Source organism: Lissotriton vulgaris, chromosome 5 (genome assembly GCF_964263255.1).
Source record: "Lissotriton vulgaris chromosome 5, aLisVul1.2, whole genome shotgun sequence".
Taxonomy (NCBI): domain Eukaryota; kingdom Metazoa; phylum Chordata; class Amphibia; order Caudata; family Salamandridae; genus Lissotriton; species Lissotriton vulgaris.
This window is the reverse complement of record NC_141693.1, coordinates 482,291,332-482,308,254: the sequence shown is the minus strand read 5'-3', so window position 1 is coordinate 482,308,254 and position 16,923 is coordinate 482,291,332. Positions and strand designations below refer to the sequence as shown.

General features: G+C 43.9%; 1 protein-coding gene across 5 annotated transcripts in view; it reads left to right on the top strand.

The window, feature by feature from the left end:
• ATP13A2 (ATPase cation transporting 13A2) overlaps positions 1 to 16,923 on the top strand; it is an 831,233-nt gene that overhangs the window by 275,842 nt on the left and 538,468 nt on the right. The window contains exon 1 of one of the 5 annotated variants that reach the window (XM_086921934.1): positions 1,760 to 1,915. The exons of 3 other annotated variants lie outside the window; for them this stretch is intronic. The gene's annotated coding sequence lies outside the window, so the exon portion shown is untranslated. Of the gene's footprint in view, positions 1 to 1,759; positions 1,916 to 16,923 lie in introns of those variants that run through there. One more of the 5 variants, XM_086921935.1, reaches the window with a different exon arrangement.

Below are 16,923 nucleotides of genomic sequence, written 5' to 3'. Positions count from 1 at the left end.
GTAAACTGTTTTGTGGCTCCGATGGTCCCGTTCCCAATACACGGAGCTGCTGCTACTTTAAGCTGTTTCCATATGTCATTGACCAGCAAAACCATGGGTCATCACATGGCTGGTGTAACCAACAACCCAGAGCATCGGAGTGGGATGAGGCATGGTCCATATTTAAGGAGCCACAAAACCATGACCCCATGCCACGGTGAGAGTATCCCATGTTCTCAAACCTCACCAGGCAGCACATTGCATACTCAAATTGTGAACGGTAGGTAGCCCAACCATGCCACTCCGTCAGCGCATTTATAGCCAGGAGGGCTACCTATAATATTTCCCCCAATTGTGTCACATGTATGACTTCTTTGGTACCCTGCTGGAGACCCGACATTGCTTTGATGTGGACATGTCCCGCAGTTGATATACAGTGACATGGGGCTTCAGGGCAGGTTCCGGGTTTTCATTTGTTAGTTCTGATCCTTGCTTCAGCAGCGACGCTATCTTCTGCTCTTGCAAATGTTACATCTGTCTCATTCAGTACCTTATAAATCTCGGATTTGCTCACTTCCTCCTACAGTAATATATAGTGTCATAAACATATTGTGTTATTGACATTCAGCATTCAGAAAAATATTACAAACCTTTCTTTTCTTATTCACGCCCCTTTGCAGCATACTCCCTTGTCACAGCGCTGGGAAGCCCATATGGGTAGCCACAGGCTCAAGAAATCTTTGTTAATAGAATAGAATTTTATAGATATAAATGCACCATGTAGAAGTAGTCTACACCCAACCGGGAGAGTGCCCCTCCTGTGGTGTATCCACTCTTTGCCGGAAGAGGGCGCTCTATTCCAAGAGCCTCTGAGCATGCCATGTAAATTTCCCAAGATCCCTCCAGAGGAAGGCACCCAAATACTACCGGCCTGACTACGACAGCCAGTCTGTGCCGCCAGGTCACCAGACTGTCCGAGGAAAAGGAGTGGTTGGTAGGTGCCACCAGCCCGCTATTGAATGCCCGCTTCCGCCCTTCTACTGGTCCTCTGGTGAGACCTCTATCGACATCCACTCAACGCCGGACCTTCTGGCCTCCAGGAAGGCTTCCAGAACATGGCTCTTGACTCAATGAAAAGATTAAAAAACCCACTTGTTACTATCTCTGCCCATGCTCTGTGTAAAATGTCCTCTGCTCTCGTGCTTTGTACGTACTAAGTAAACAAGCATTAGCAATGCAATAGGTCTCGCATTTGCGAGAGTTTGAGCTATTTTTTTTATTGAAAATGACATTGTCTTTTATTTATGTTTTGGTTTTTGAAACATAAATAAAAGCCATTTTCATTTACAATGCCAATAGTCAAACTCGCGTAAATGCGAGACATATTGCATTGCAAATGCTTGTTTAATTATATATCGTCCTGCCTGGCCCGGCTCTGCTGCCCTTTCACTGGACCACACCCTCCTTGTCAGGCAAGGTCTCCCTTTCGGGCATTTTCACCTGTACACTAATGGGGGGGGGGGGGATAGGTGGCCTTTCATCGATTCCTTCGGGTGACCATGTGCCAGTTCCCGAGCTGGAGAGCAGAACCGAGGAGCTCGGCGGCTGCTTGTTTGGTAATAAGAGACAGCCATGATTACAGTGCGGGGGGGGGGGGGGGGTACCTCTCTGGACCCCAGCGCTGCTGCCCCCTGCTTAACTGTGCGCATATACCGTGGCAGTCCTGGAGCAGGTGTGCCGTGTGTGTGTGTTCTAGGCGTGGCACGGACACTAAACCGGTAGTGCAGGTGCGCGTGGGAGGGAAGCCGCCTGCACTAAAACAAACACTCGCAGCCCGGGGTCTGGCGGCGCCGCCGGAGCAGCGGACACAGAGGACCCGACGGAGCCGGACAAGGCAGGACTGACCCCCGCGTATGTCTCAGCCGTGCTTCCCCAGGTAACCGCTCAGCGACACTTCTTTCCGTTTCGTGAGAGCTAATCCCGGAATAAACTGCTGTGCGAACACAGAACAGAAACCGCATTACCTCTCTCGCAGAAGGCCATCGTTTCCGGGTGGGAGGGGCCGCTGGGGGTAACGGGAGGTGGACTTTGGGATACATGTACCGAGGGGCGCATGGGGGCTTGTCTCCATTTCACGACAAGCTTGTGAGGCACTTTCAGGGCTGGTGCAGTCAGGTGCATATATGGCAACATCTGCGAACGTCTAAACGGAAGGAAGAAAGATAAAATCGCAGTTTTTTTGTACTTGCATTTCCAATGTACACGTTTTACCAGCAAGAAAATGTATCTTAAAAAACTTGGGCTGAAATCGGCAACCCCCGTATATAGTTGGGCCAACTGACACATCTGAGATGGCGCACTTGCCCCTCCCTGCTCAGGGGCGTAATGCACGCACTGCGGTGTAGTGGGGACCATCAGCGGGACCCCTTTCACCCCTAAACCAATGAATATGTGGGAGATATGGGCGAGTCGAGGAACCCCTCTCTTCACATTCGGGTAGGGCAGGGACATTATACGCCACTGCCTTATCAGCCTTTCACGTGAACCGCCCATTTTTGCACGTGGAAGATGTTTATAATTCCTGTGGAAGTTTAGCAGCGGCATGTGTGCCTGCTAGAGGGTTTATGAAGAGATACGCGAACCCCAAAAGGATAGGATTAAAAAAAGGGGCTCAGTTCTCTTGCTAATCTTACAAAATGATTTGGTCCACCAAGAACTGACTGGTCAGTGTTCTGCTGCTCTGAGAGGTGGTGACTAAGCTCGGCATGATGGATGAAGTGTCTCCGTCTGACGGGGTGAGATTCACGGGTCATATCGGCGTGAAAGTGGTTCAGTGTAGGCGAGGCCGCCCTCTTCTGAATGCTACTGGGTGGGCTCAAATCAGACACGCAACACTCTTTGGGCTGAGAGGGCTGTGGACTGGCTGAGCCTGGGAGTCAGGATGCCAAGTCCTGTCAGTGTATGGCGCTGCCCTGACCTCTTCTCTCCTTTAAAGCCCGTTTATGGCACATCAGGCCTTCTTTGTCTACATCATGCCCCGCTGCTCCTGATCTTTCGGCCTAACTCTGTAATCTGCGTTACAGAAAACACCAACGTAAGGTGTTAGGAAATCCTTTTCAATAGATCACAACCTCCTCCCGACGAAACCCAGTAATACCCAGTGCATTCTAGCCCTTCTTTTCACCTCTTCGGAGAACAGAGCCGTGATGCATGATGCTGCGAAGCCCGTACTCTCATTTAATTCACTTTAATTTATCCCAAAGAAACCGACGAAGATGCATGGAATTACTTTCCTGAATGCGCAAGGCTAAACCTAATAACCAATCATGTACTAGGCTAACCCCTAACCTGGGTTTCCTGTAGTACTGTGCAACTCACTGTAAAGCACATAAATGCCTTGTAAGGGGTAGTTAACGCTATGTAAATGCACTTTTGCAACGCAATATAATCCATTTATAGAAACAGTATTAATGTACAGCTGCTTTTTTGTGCTACCAGGAATAGCCCTCAAAGAGTCCCATAGTGCAGAGGGATGCTGTAAATGTGGCTCGTTTCAGGAGTCCAGAGCCACAAAACACATATGCCTTTGGCTCCAATAATCCTTGCACCATGCCTGTCTCTCAATAGAACCTGTGTGTTAAGTGAATGATAATGATATGTAAAGTTAAGTAGTGCATAGTATGCAGCTATCAGTCTGAAAATGTGTCCTTTATTTAGAATCAATCTACCTTAGTTTGTCCGATTGTTCACTCACTAGAATAAATGTACATTTGTTTAGACTCAGTTCCTATGTGCCAGATAGTTAACAAAGTGGACTTCCTACCAGTTTCCTTATGCAGTACCATATCGTGTTCACTGGATAATAACCATATCTAGGTTAGGGCATATTTATAAAAAAAGTTATGCAGCGCAGCAAGTTGCTTTGCTGCGTGACTGGCAAAAGGGCAGGACTGCACTCTATTTAAAAGAATACGGCGCATCCCTACCTTTATCCCAGCGCTGGTGCCGAGAGCCAATGCAGGCACCCTTGTACCATGTTGCAAACCTGCTTGTGTTACATGCAGGATTTGTTTTGTGCAGGAGGGACAACTCCCTGCACAAACACAACCCTGAGGCATATTCCCCTTTCTATGTTGGCTCATTCCCAGGTCTACCACTTTTGGTAAATCTGGGTATGAACCAAAAACCATGGGAGTTTCAAGGAAACGCCCATGCAATCACGATGAAACGCCTTTACAGGGCACAATATCGCAATACAATGATATGTGTTGCGTTACTCCATATTTATGATGCCACTCAGAGCCACGCAAGGTGACCTTACATGGCTTCATATATTGCATTTTGGAATTGAGTCATGCTTGCACTGCGTTAACGTGGTGCAAGAGCGTCGCAACACCCCCTATAAATATAGCCCATAGTTTGCTTTGTTAATGTCTTTGTAGAGTACTATACCATATGTCTATTGTGAGACTGGAATTATGTAGCAGTGGAGCACCAAATTATGCAGCAGGGTTGACTACATTATGCAGCAAGAAAAGGTAAATAATGTGGCATATTTTTTGATAGTATTAACTATTTTGTCATTATTACACATGGTAATACTGTCTGGGTAATTATTTCACCTCATTAGTACCAGTTTAACAACCAAATACACAAATGAGCAAGCGAAAGATGAGCAGTTAACCTCTGTTAAGCTTTTCTTTGGTTAAAATCAGCAGATTATGCAACAGAAGATTGATTATGTGTCAAAAACAGCAAATCCATAATTATGTGAAAAAAGCAGAGGCTACAGCTCAAGGTCACATAATTCCAGTTGGGCTGGTTATATAGTAGTATTTATATACCACTTTTCTAGCTCATAGGGTGTATTCTGGAGCTGTGTGTGAGGTCCAGAGGCTTGCTCTACACATACAGTAAACGTGTGGCTGTGCTTAAACTTGTCCCAAAGCAGAAAGATATGGGAAACAGCGCTACAGCTGCCTACACTTACCCTATCATACTTGCCATGATTATTTGCTTTGGTGACTGTGAGAAGCTGGCCTTGTATATGATGTCCACTTATGTAAGTGGGCACCTTGCACCAGTCTAGACAACCCTTATGGTGATTTAAGAGGTCTTAGACAACCTTGGATAGCTCTCTAAGTGGTAACTGTGGAGAGCTGTCTTCAGGCTTAAGTACAGAAGGAGTGTAAAGCAGTTTGTTTTTCCAAAATGCAATCTTATAGTATAGATTAAGTGAAAAGAACCACACCAACTATTAATAGAAATGTGTATTTATTATATAATACTCTCTATTAGGTTAACATATCTCCTACATGGAGATAAGCACAATGCACACAATACTTTAGAAAGAAACACAATAAATAGCACGAAAAACAGAGTAGATCCCAGGGGGGACCAAACCGTATATTAAGAAAGTGGTACCACTATTTGGATCAAGATAGTGTCGAGAGGACGTAAAAGTGCTGGGCGCCCAGGAAACCACCCCAAGGCGAGTAGATATGGACCCCACAGAGAGCGTGTGCAGTGTGGAAACCAGACCTTCTGCTCCGTACAACTCTACGTGTAAGTCCGGTTGGGTTTCTAAAGATTAAGAACCCTTCCCAGTGGACCCTGAAGAAACCCTGTGGAAGACAGAAGGTTGGAGAGCCACCCCACCCGTGACTACCCTAGTACCCACATTCCCTACACCAGGGAAGCCAGGTTCATTTGTGTGAAGTGGTGTCAGAAACATCCGTCAAACCCAATGGAGGACTTCAGGAAAGTGCTGCTGTTGCAGAAGGAGAAAGTGTCCGGTGGAATCCAAATGTGGATTCTAGATGAGAGGTACCTGCAAGCAAAGAGGACAGAGTCTGTCACTCCGTTATGGCCAGGAGACTTGGAAGACAAATGCCCTCTCTTGTCGGGCTTTGCAGGATGGATGACAATGATCTTGACTTTTCAGCTCTGAGGACAAGGTGACTCTCAGAGGACCAGGAGCCATGCAGGAGCTGCGCCTCGAGTGCTAAAGGGTCGGTGTCCGGCGGGAGCACCAACAAGCCTTGGCAAATGCAGCCAACGCAGGAATCTAAGAAGGAGCAGCATCTGGACAAGCAAGGTCCTGGGGACACATCAAGAGCAAGGGAGTCAGGCTAGTCTCTAGGCTTCCAACTGGTTAAATTCCGTATGTGAGATCCATGATTTATGAAGATATTCATTTTATGACATCATTACAGTGCATATGTGCTGAAATGGTAGCATTGTTATTAACATTATTTATATTGTTTTTGTCATTTATGGTTATCTGCAGTACCATAGTTCTCTCAAATTCACAAATCATGCTCCTAAGGCATGCTCTGTAGTTCATAGTCATGTCTTTGATAATTGATGGGCATGGCTTTGCTGGATTCGATAATCCAGGCCTGTGCAGTAACCATAATTTGCAAGACCAGATGTTTTGGATTTGCAACTTTCTGTACTTGATACCATTTGGCAATTCACTGTACACCAACTTCTAAATGCACTGTACCTGTTGAAGGCATGTGGTATGCCACAGAGGTCATACCATTTTTTAAGAGTTCATCAAGACCTCTGAATAGTCAAAGAATGGTAGACATTTACAGAGAAGATCTAGATAAGGACAGGAGGAGGTGAAGGGAAAAAGATAAGGAGTCAAAACATAGAAAAAAGAGAAGAAAACAAAGAGTAATCACTACATACAGTGAGTACTCCGCGGAGTGCAGAAAACTCAGTGAACGTAGCGGAGTTCCCTGCCGAGGCCTACTTCCATCCAGCTTTTCCTACAGCATGCCACCTCACTAGTATTTGAGTTCCTCTCTGAATTTTCAGTTATTGCATCTGGAAATATATCTCACTATAACAACTATGTGCCTAAAACAAGTCAGACCTTTTTACTTTGCCAGTGCTTGTTAAGAGTATCAGATAAATGACAAACAATGAAGGAATAAATAGAATTGAAAATGTTTAATTCCGAGTCCCATACTTTCAGAATTTAAACATCACTAAGGCCTTTGAAAGAGTCTTTGGAGTATCTCAAATACTCATGTTCTCACCTTCACAACTTTTATTTCCGCAGTCTCTCACTGTTAGACACGCCTTTCCCCCCCAAGATTCTTTATGAAATCCTTCATCTGCATATAGCACACCTCATGTCGTTCTGCTTCATACATTCTTGTTAGTCTCTCATTCAGCACATACTTCTTTGCACCTCCTGTCCTCCACACACAAACACATCAATTCACCTTCAAGTATTGCGTGGTCTTAACTTCGCCCTGTCAATATTACAACAACTTTGTACCTTTTTAACACACTTTTGCATAGAATAAGAATTACATTTGGCACCCAAGATTAGGGGATAGTATGTAGCTTTATGTTTAGAGCGGTCGACCTCGAAGCTGGGGTACCGGGTTCGAGTCTCGGCAACAACGCTCAACATCCTATGATTCTGGGCAAATCACTTAATCTTCCCATGCCTAACAAAAAAATTAATATCAATCGGTAAAGAAACTTGTGCTCAAGTAAAGAGCTTTGATACCCAATGTCTTAAGTCTAGTTCGCGCTATAAAAAACTCAACAACAAAAACATTGCTCTGTGCAATTTGCAGAGGGGCAAAACTGGTTCAACTTGTATTCTGAGCCTCTTTGTGACAGACTTAAAAGGCACTGTGAGAAACTTGCATTGCCTTCAGACACCCCTCCGGAGCTCTAAATCATGGCTTGCTACAAAGACACACCCACTGGATTGGAGTGGGTAGGCTGGATTGTAGTAGATTGGGGTGGAGTGGGATAGAGTGGTGTGAAGTGGAGTAGACTGGGGTGGAGGGGTAGAGTAGAGTGAGGTAGATTGGGTGGATTATGGTAAGGTAGATTGGAGTGAAGTGGGGTAGATCTGAGTGAAGTAGAATTGAGTAGATTGAAATGGAGTTCAATAGAGTGATGTAGGGTAGATGGGGCAGATTAGAGTGGGACAGATTGAAATGGGTACATTTGAGTATTGTAGTTTGAGGTGGCATGGGGTTGGGTAGATTGGGGTGGAGTGGGTTAGATTGGACTGGAGTGGCGTAGATTTGGGTGGTACATGATAGATTTGAGGGAAGTGGTACATTCGGTAGAGTGGAATGTAGAGTGGTAGATCAGGATGGACTGAGATAGATTGGGTGGACTGGAGTGGGCTAGATTGGGGTAGAGTGGACTGGATTTGGATAGATTAGAGTGAAGTCGAGATTGGAGTGGAGTGAGGAGATTGGGGAAGAGTGGAGTGTAGTCTGGTAGATTACAGTAAAGTGAGGGAGATCAGAGTGGATTACAGTAGATTGGAATGGAGTGGGTTGGACTGAAGAGGGATGATTTGTGTGGGGTGGGGTAGAGTGGGAAGGGGTGGAGTGGAATACTTGGGGTAGATTGGAGTAGGATAGATTGGGGTGGGGTATATTGGGGTGGAGTGGGTAGTGTGAGTAGATTGGAGTGGATTCGGATAAAGTTGTGTAGGGTAGATTAGGATGGGGTGGAGTAGATTAGAGTGGGCAGATTGCATGGGGTAAATTTGAGTAATGTAGTTTGAGGTGGAGTGGGTTCGATTGGACTGGAGTGGGGTATATTTGGGTGACGTGATAGATTTGAGTGAGGTGGATTGGGGTAGATTATGTAGAGTGGAATGGAGTGTGGTAGATGGGTTGGAGTGGGATAGATTGGGTCGACTGGATTGGGGTAGAGTGGAGTTGAGTTGAATAGATAGGAGTGGAGTTGAGTTTGGAGTGGAGTTAAATGAGATAGATTAGGGAAGACTGGAGTGTAGTCTGGTAGATTAGTGTGGAATGGGATAGATTAGGGTGGTTTACAGTTGGGTAGACTCAAGTGAGGTAGACTGAAGAGGGATGATTTGAGTGGGGGGAGAAGAGTGGGGTAGTGCAAATTTCAGGGGTAGAGTGGACTATATTGAGTTGGGTAGATGGTAGACTGGCTAGGGTAGATTGGGGTGGAGTGCGGTAAATTGGATTGGGGTGGAGAGGGTTAGATTGAGGTCGAGTGAGCTAGATTGGATCGTAGTGGAGTGGATTGGATTAGAGTGAAGTAGATTGAAGTGAGGTGGAGTGGGGTAGAGTGGATTGCATTAAGTGGTGTGGAGGGGCATAGAATGGACTGGATTGGCGTGCTGTGTTGTGTCATGGAGTGGAAGGGTATTGAGTGGAACAGAATTGCGTATAGTGCATGGTGTGGTACCACACTTCTATTACAGACAACACGTTTTCACTTGAAATGACCATTACATTTGCACCGAAATACAGTTTTACTGCACATAAACGAAAATGTGTGCAAATGTCATCACCTAGTCTATTGATGAAGAGAGATTTGACCTGTCTCTTTGAATGCACACCAAATGTGACAAGATCGAAACAAGATTTAAAGGCAAGTTTTCAGAAAGCAAGTTTGGGGAAGTATACAGTAAACAAGGTCTGGGCAACACGGATGGACAAACTAAAGATCGACAGCCCAAAGCTAATAAAGTCAGCAAATGGAAAGCCAGAACATGTGAGTTACAAACCACAAAGCCAATGGTAAGTAACGGCATTGCTAGGTCAATTTACTGAGTGTCCCCAAGATGTCTTTAGAAAACCAGACAGCTGTGCTGTCTTCGACCTAACAAACAAAATAATATAACCAACATAAATGTGAAGGACATTTGGTAAACTTTTTTTACCTACTCCCTTTTTACAATCAAATGAATACATGAGCTTAAAACTCCAAGAAAACGTGTATTCCTAAATTATGTTTTAATGTCACTGAGTAAATAAAATGTGCAGCGTTTTTTCTTCATGGTAATGGTGTTGTGTGTTAAGAGCTGAGGACACCTATCAGTAACTTCCGTACACGTGCCAATAGCGGCCTTGGGCAGCTGGCGTCTTTTTTCCCACAACACAAACGCGGGCATTAAAATATTCTGTCTGGAAAGAGATGATTTCCTTAGATAAATGATTTTGCCGTCCCTGGCAATTATCCTGTTATGCCAGGTTTTGGGCCTTGGTCTGTGTCCTGCTTCTTGAAGGATATGGATACATTGCACAGCCACTTGTACCAATATGAAGGATGGAGGAAGAGGAAACACTACCATGAAATGGTTAGTGCTGGGGTCTTTATGAAATGGTAGGTGCTGAAGTGGGCGGAGCTTTGAGGACGCTGCCCTAGCCGGCAGGGGCCTTGCAATTAGCATTTCTGGAACTAATACCTGCTGGTTAACTCCTCTGGAGCCCGGTGTAGCTTAATGCTCCCACAGATCTATGCACGTGGAGCCAGGCAGCAACTGCCAACCTCGGAGCCAGGTGCATAACACAGGGCCCCACAGCCGAGCCCTCGCGGTGCAGGGGGGCCTCAAGTTCCAGGCCCCCCTCAGCATATAGTACTCTGGCCGGAGAGCTCCAGATTTAGTCCAGAGGGGTCCCTCCACGTACCTTGCAGGGGGGGTGGGGCTCAAGTTTCGTTACACCAGTGCTCACCCTGTGTTTCAGTGCTGAGTGAAACTCACGCGCCAGGAATGCAAGACACAATCCCCACACACAGGTGTTCAGGTCTGTGGCCTGCACTGTGTCCCAACGTCTGACTGACCGGTTTCACCTGTTGTGAGCTCTGCCCTGTGAGCCCTGGAAGATGTCAACACTACCTCTGAAGAGTGTGGGAAGCAAGGAAGCCTCCATTTTCATTGACGCCATAGGCTCGTTTTAATCTCCCTTAGCTGCTGAGAGGCGTTTCTCTCGTCAGAGCTCTGTTTTTCAACGTTTGGGGCAGTTTGAATTTAAACCTTCATAAATTATTTTCTTTAAAAGATGTGCAGCCCAAATTTGCGCCTTTTTCTGCATATGTTTGGGATTCTATAGGTACACAAGCGTTATAGGTCTCCTTTGAGAGAACTGAGAAAATAGGCAACATATACCTTTTTTTGGGGGTGGAAAAATGGGAAATAAGTGTTGGGCAAGAAAGTGTATGGTTTTATTTTAACTTAAAATGGCGTTATGAAAAGGTTTGCTGTGCTACTATCACATCTCACAAGCTTTCAGTAACGTGCCTGTTGTTGAACAAAAAAAATCTCCCCAGTTTCCCTTTTTTTTAAGTACTAATCCATTTTCCCCATGTTTTTGTAGTTTCAGTCTTCCTGCTGTGTGTGTGTTAGAAACATGTGTGAACCTTGAAAGCTATAGGTTTGTGTAAAGTAGACCAAATTCAAAATTCAGCAAGGAGTCATTTCTGTAGATTGCTCATGGTTTTCTCAAATAAAAAAATCCTTGAAATAAAAAAAGAATGTAAATATAGCTTACAACAATCCTCTGTAATTTGTTTGTGCCAGAGATATGTTAAAAAAAAAAATCCATTCGAGTGTGTCCGTCAGACCCTTCTGGTTGCAGGAATATCTGGTATTTGTTGGCTGTCTAAAAGCACGTGATGCCCTGAGCCAAAAACTGAACTGCAGCTTATGGTTTTCATTGTTGACCGACAAAGCAGCAATTCATATGGTAAAATCTAATGAATGAAAAATGGGTCTCAAGCAAAGAAATGTGTTTTTGAAAGGCACTCTAAATATTGAGTTTAGTAATAGTGGTTACTTGTTCTACTCTGTATTTGGGTTACCCACACTGTCTGGAGATTCAGAGGGCATGTTGCAGATTGTGTTCTTTCTTATTCTGTGGCTTCTTTTAGCAAGTCAAAAATGGAGAGAAGTTCAGTTGATAATAACGTATGTTCTACTATTCTGTGTTCCTGGACCTCTCCTGATTAAAAAAAGTGCTCCTCTTGCGTGGGTGGGCATATCCACTTGAATATGACATCCTCCATATTAAAAAGGTTAAGGTATATTTTTACCTAGGGCAAGACTACTACAGGGTATATGTGTAGCTCCTTAAAGGACGGTGTGACGTTTCTAAATATCTTTGGGTATTGTGCACAAGTTCTGTATATAATATTCAGGGTTGACTAGACGGTTTGTGACATATCTTAGGTTACCTAAAGCTATAGAGATGGTTTGTTCATGCTTTCACACTAGGTTATCTAAGGAGAAGGAAGTGGGTAACAGACTCTGGCTTCTCAACTCACATGGTTCTGCGTCACATAAGGTTTCAGCAATCTTCAGTGCAAAGCACTGTCACACACGGAGCACAACGAAGAGCTGGAAACCCTTGCATAAAGTATGTTTGCAGCTTGTGCCTGACTGTTCTGTTCTGTTGGAGACCATTTAAGCTTGTAATACCCCTCAGAATGGGCTAGCCGGCTGCAGGCGACTCTGGTTTTGCTGTGGGGCAAGGTAGTGGTGACTGCTCTGTGAAGGGTGAGAGGATGCAGCGCCTGAGCTTTCCCGTCGACTTTCACCTTTGAGGCTCCATTACCTCATTTTTATCAAAATCACTCGATTGAAATTATTTCAACGTTGCAGCCAGTTTTTGTTCTATTTCTTAATCTTGTGCAGTTTTCAGATCGATTTGACAGTTGTAGATTATTCCAGAAAGTAGGCCAAGTACTTAAAAGCGTATAAAATAATTAAGTCTCATTAGAAGGCTGTGTGTTAATCTAGGTCATGGGTGTCTTACAGTGCTTAATTTGTAAAAAGTAAAATAAGTGCCAGGGCCCTTCGGAAGGTCATTGCAGCCTGCACCTTGCCTTACCTCTGTCCGCGCTGCCAATGACAGTACTCGCATAACACCTAACCATCACACTCCTGCACGTGGGACAATTCAGACTATTTCAGGCCACACAAAGCAATAATAATGGCGTGAGAAGCTGCAAATTATTTATTTTCAATGCTATTTGACTTATAAACAGGGTTGTTGTGCACGTCTCAGATAGTACCACCATGTGGTGGACTGTTACTAGAGCCGGTCCTGACAATTAAGTGCTGGTTGCGAGCACCGGAAACCACCGGCTCACATTAAGCACTGGTGTCCTATTAAGGTCCTGCAGGGCCAAATCAATTCTAGATTTTCAGACTAAATAAATTCAGTTTAGAATAACTGTACATATTTATTCATGTGGCTGGCCTAAAATGCTGCCTTTTATTCTGCCCTCCTGAACCCCGATCTAAGTTACTGTGTTGAGATGCATCAGATACATTTTTTCATGCAGTAAAGCAGAGTTGGATTGGTCGAAATCTTGAAGAGGGTGCCGCAAGACTTTGAAACAATGTTCTGCTCCACTGGCAACCAGTGGAGTTTAGGATTGTGCTATTTAGTTATGCAATTTAATCTAGTGCATGCATTACCCGAAGGCGTTTGAACTCCACATAAGTGTAAAACATTGCGCTTTCCACAAACAATGCTGCATGCAGTTTCAAAAGCAGCATACAAGTGAATAGTTTAACAGACGTCATACAAGTAGAAGAAAATAAATTAGAGAGCTGGATAAGCATAATAAACAAGGACTGGTCCATCTTGTTTTTAATTAAAAAAAACCTTCAGTGTCTCTAGGGCATTTGTCCAAGAAAATGGAGTGTAATATGGAGTGATTATGATAGATAGACTAGATGATGTGGAGTTGTGTCTTAAGCGACGGAGAACAGGAGTATAGAAAAGTCCTGCAGCCAGGAGCCGATCCAGCCAGGATGTGTGCGCTGTCTGGCAGAGACTGTCTAGTGATGAAAAGAATTAAGCGGACTCAAGTTGGAAGTATCAGTGAGGGGCTTTCAATTCAGCCTTGAATAAAGACAGTGAGGTAGTGGCTCCTAGATACAAGGGCAAGGAGTTCCAAACTCTGGTAGCACTATCCTGAAAGGACTGTGCCATTTTGTGTTCCTTATAGAAATTGTGGTTTCAGGAAGTAGTGTCAGCACTACGTGAAGGTCTGACCCACCCAAATTGTTTTGCTTAGCTTCCAGGTACCATGGAATAAGGAGGTGGTAGGTCCTTGTGAGTGATATTAGCCTGTTTTTTGTTTTGTTTTTGACAAATCTCTTAATGCAGTATGAAGCCATCTTGGTTTTAGCAGTACTGGTGGAATGTATTCATGTCTTTTGATGCCAGAAGCAAACTGTGCTGCAACATCAAGCACTGCTTAGAGAAGAGTTTGTCGCAGTTTGGGAAGGCCCGTTTGGTGAGAGATGCAGTACTCAATTCATGGCAGCACCAGTGATTAGGAAATGTACAGTAGTCCCTAATTCTCCAAGCAATTGGGGGAAACGCATCCACAAATTAATGTAGAGGAAAAGGCTCACAATCCCTTAGATACCATAACCTCACTTGTAATAACTCACAGTGTTAGAGGAAATAAAATCAAAAACAATTAAAACGGTATATAGAAAATTGTACAATTTATTCAAATGATTTATACATTCATAAAAAATACTCTCTTGTGCCATATAAAACAATTAAAAATGTGTAAATACACATGAAGAATAAAAAAGAAAGATCATGAACAAAACTTTGTTTATGATCTTTCTTTTTTGTTCTTCATGTGCATTTACACATTTTTAATTGTTTTATATGGCACAAGAAAGTATTTTTTATGAATGTATAAATCATTTGAATAAATTGTACATTTTTCTATATACCGTTTTAATTGTTTTTGATTTTATTTCCTCTAACACTGTGAGTTATTACATATGTGGTTATGGTATCTAAGGGATTGTGAGCCTTTTCCTCTACATTAATTTGTGGATGTGTTTCCCCCAATTGCTTGGAGAATTAGGGACTACTGTACATTTCCTTTTCATTACTCCTTGTCCCCTATTGGATTCATAAGGAGACCTCCCTACTTTTGTATATTTAGCACCAGTGATTAGGCAATTGTTTTGAGATCTTCCTGAGGGTTGAAGCTGAAAGTCCCCGGGGAATTCTCAGTTGCAAGCACAGGTTTCTCCCAATGGTGTTGATATGTATCTGGAGGTTAAATCTTTTGCCAGGAATGACACTTAGAGATTTGGCGCAGGATTGCAGTCTGGGAAGCTAATTAAGTCCATTGGTTGTACTGATAGTAGAGACTTCGAAAAGTAGATCAAAAGTAATTCCATTTAGAGGAATTGATTTTTAAGTGATGAATGGTCATCCAGTCTTGAGCAACTTTTATAATATGCACTAGGTGTGGAACATCTTTGGGAACGGAGAACTGTGCAATTGGGACGTAAATGATAAAGGTCTCTAGAGTTCTTTAATATGCTTCCTTGTGGTTCTATGTACAAATGAAAGAGGGCAGGCGCTTAGACGGAACCCTCTTGAGTCTGGGCAACCAGTTTTCAGGACAGGAGTAGTGGTCCATAAAACATAAGTATGGTAACTCTAAGCATTAAAATCTGCATGTTCTCCCCCCCCCCCCCAATTTAGGAATATCCTACTGTTGCTATAAATAGCACCTACTACTACCACAAACTCAGAGTTGGGGCTTTAGTGTTGAAATGCGTATTGTGCTTTCAAAATGTCAGTTTTTTAGTATTACATAATCATACTACGCTTAGTGCCAGAAATACATTACAGTGCAGCAGTCAGGATTAAATAAAGTAAAAATATGATGGATTCCCCTTATAGAGTGGCATATCAACTGTCCATACTATTAATATTAGCCGTTTAGACCACTACAATGTGAGTTAACTGGATCATTTTTTTTTTTTTTTTTTTTTTTTTGGTGTAAGAGGTTTATTTGCACTTAATAGATATGATAACACCATACATTTGCTTCGCCTACAACCATCAATGGCCGGCTGTTTGCATGTGTGCCCGAGTGGGCTCGCTGGGTAGTAAAACAACAATGAAAAGCAAAACACACAGCCCATCAGCCGACATCCCGAGGACCGGCGGCGTATTGTAATGCAAGCATAGTGGTAGTTTCCAGTGCTAAGATCATTCGTCACAATGCCAGTGTTCTTACTTTTTTGATATAATTTTCTCCCAACTGTATTCAAAATTAACTGTCCATTAACTGAACTCAGTAGTGTCTATTGGTATTAAAAATTCTGTGTCACAGCATCCTCCCTCCCGATCTGTACCACGCTTTGTGTACATTAGTATAACCCCCTTGTTGCATGACAAACACATCACCATTATAAGAACATGGATCAGGAACCTAGGCATAACATTCTGTAAAGTGTAATTATGTTAAAGCTACATAAAGCTATAAAGTACATACTACACCCCTTCGCATTTCAGTCCTAGTTGTCATCATTTACTTCTCGTTCTGCCTCGTGCTGCGTTACATATTCCCTATAGTATTCCCAATAGTCCCTGGGCCTAGAACTGGCTGGGAGTTCTTCTTCATATGTGATCAGCGTATCGTGGCAGTATGCCATGTCCTCCAACCAGCTTTTAAGTGCTGGGCTTCTTCTACTATTCCAGTGCAGGGACACCCTTCGTTTGGCCAACAATAGCGCTACTGCGCAGAACTTACGTTTCCGTGCCCTGAGCTGCGGCTCGATACCTAAGAGGCAAATCCTAGCTTCACATAGCAGGGAGGTACCCAACATCTCATTCAATGTTTGTATTACTTGCTCCCAGTAGCCCGCCACTTTACGACAATGCCACGCGAGGTGCATGAAATCTGCCCCCTCCTGTTTACACCGTTTGCACCTTGAGTCTTCCTGCAACCCATACCTAAATAGTTTGTGAGGGGTGTAGTACACTTGATGTAGATATTTGTAATGTATTAGCCGCAAGTTTCCATTCGGTGTCAGCAGGTTGGTCAGCATACAAGCAGATGCCCATTCTTCCTCAGTGAGTGGTGTTATTAGGCCCTCACTCCACCTCTGCCGTGCTTTATCAGTTCCCCCACCTATCGCTCCCTGTAGGCTCGTGTATAGTTTGGACACTAGGTGTGATGCCGTGGGTGTGGTGAGCAGGAGTTGTAGGGGCGCTAGCGACGTCGGTTCCTCTGGGTGTGTTGAGTAATGTTCCTGTAGGGCCCTCTGCAGTCTATAGTAGTTAAACTTGAATAGTAGGGACGGGTTACTTATGTATTGTAGTGCATCCAACGGTTGGAATACCCCGT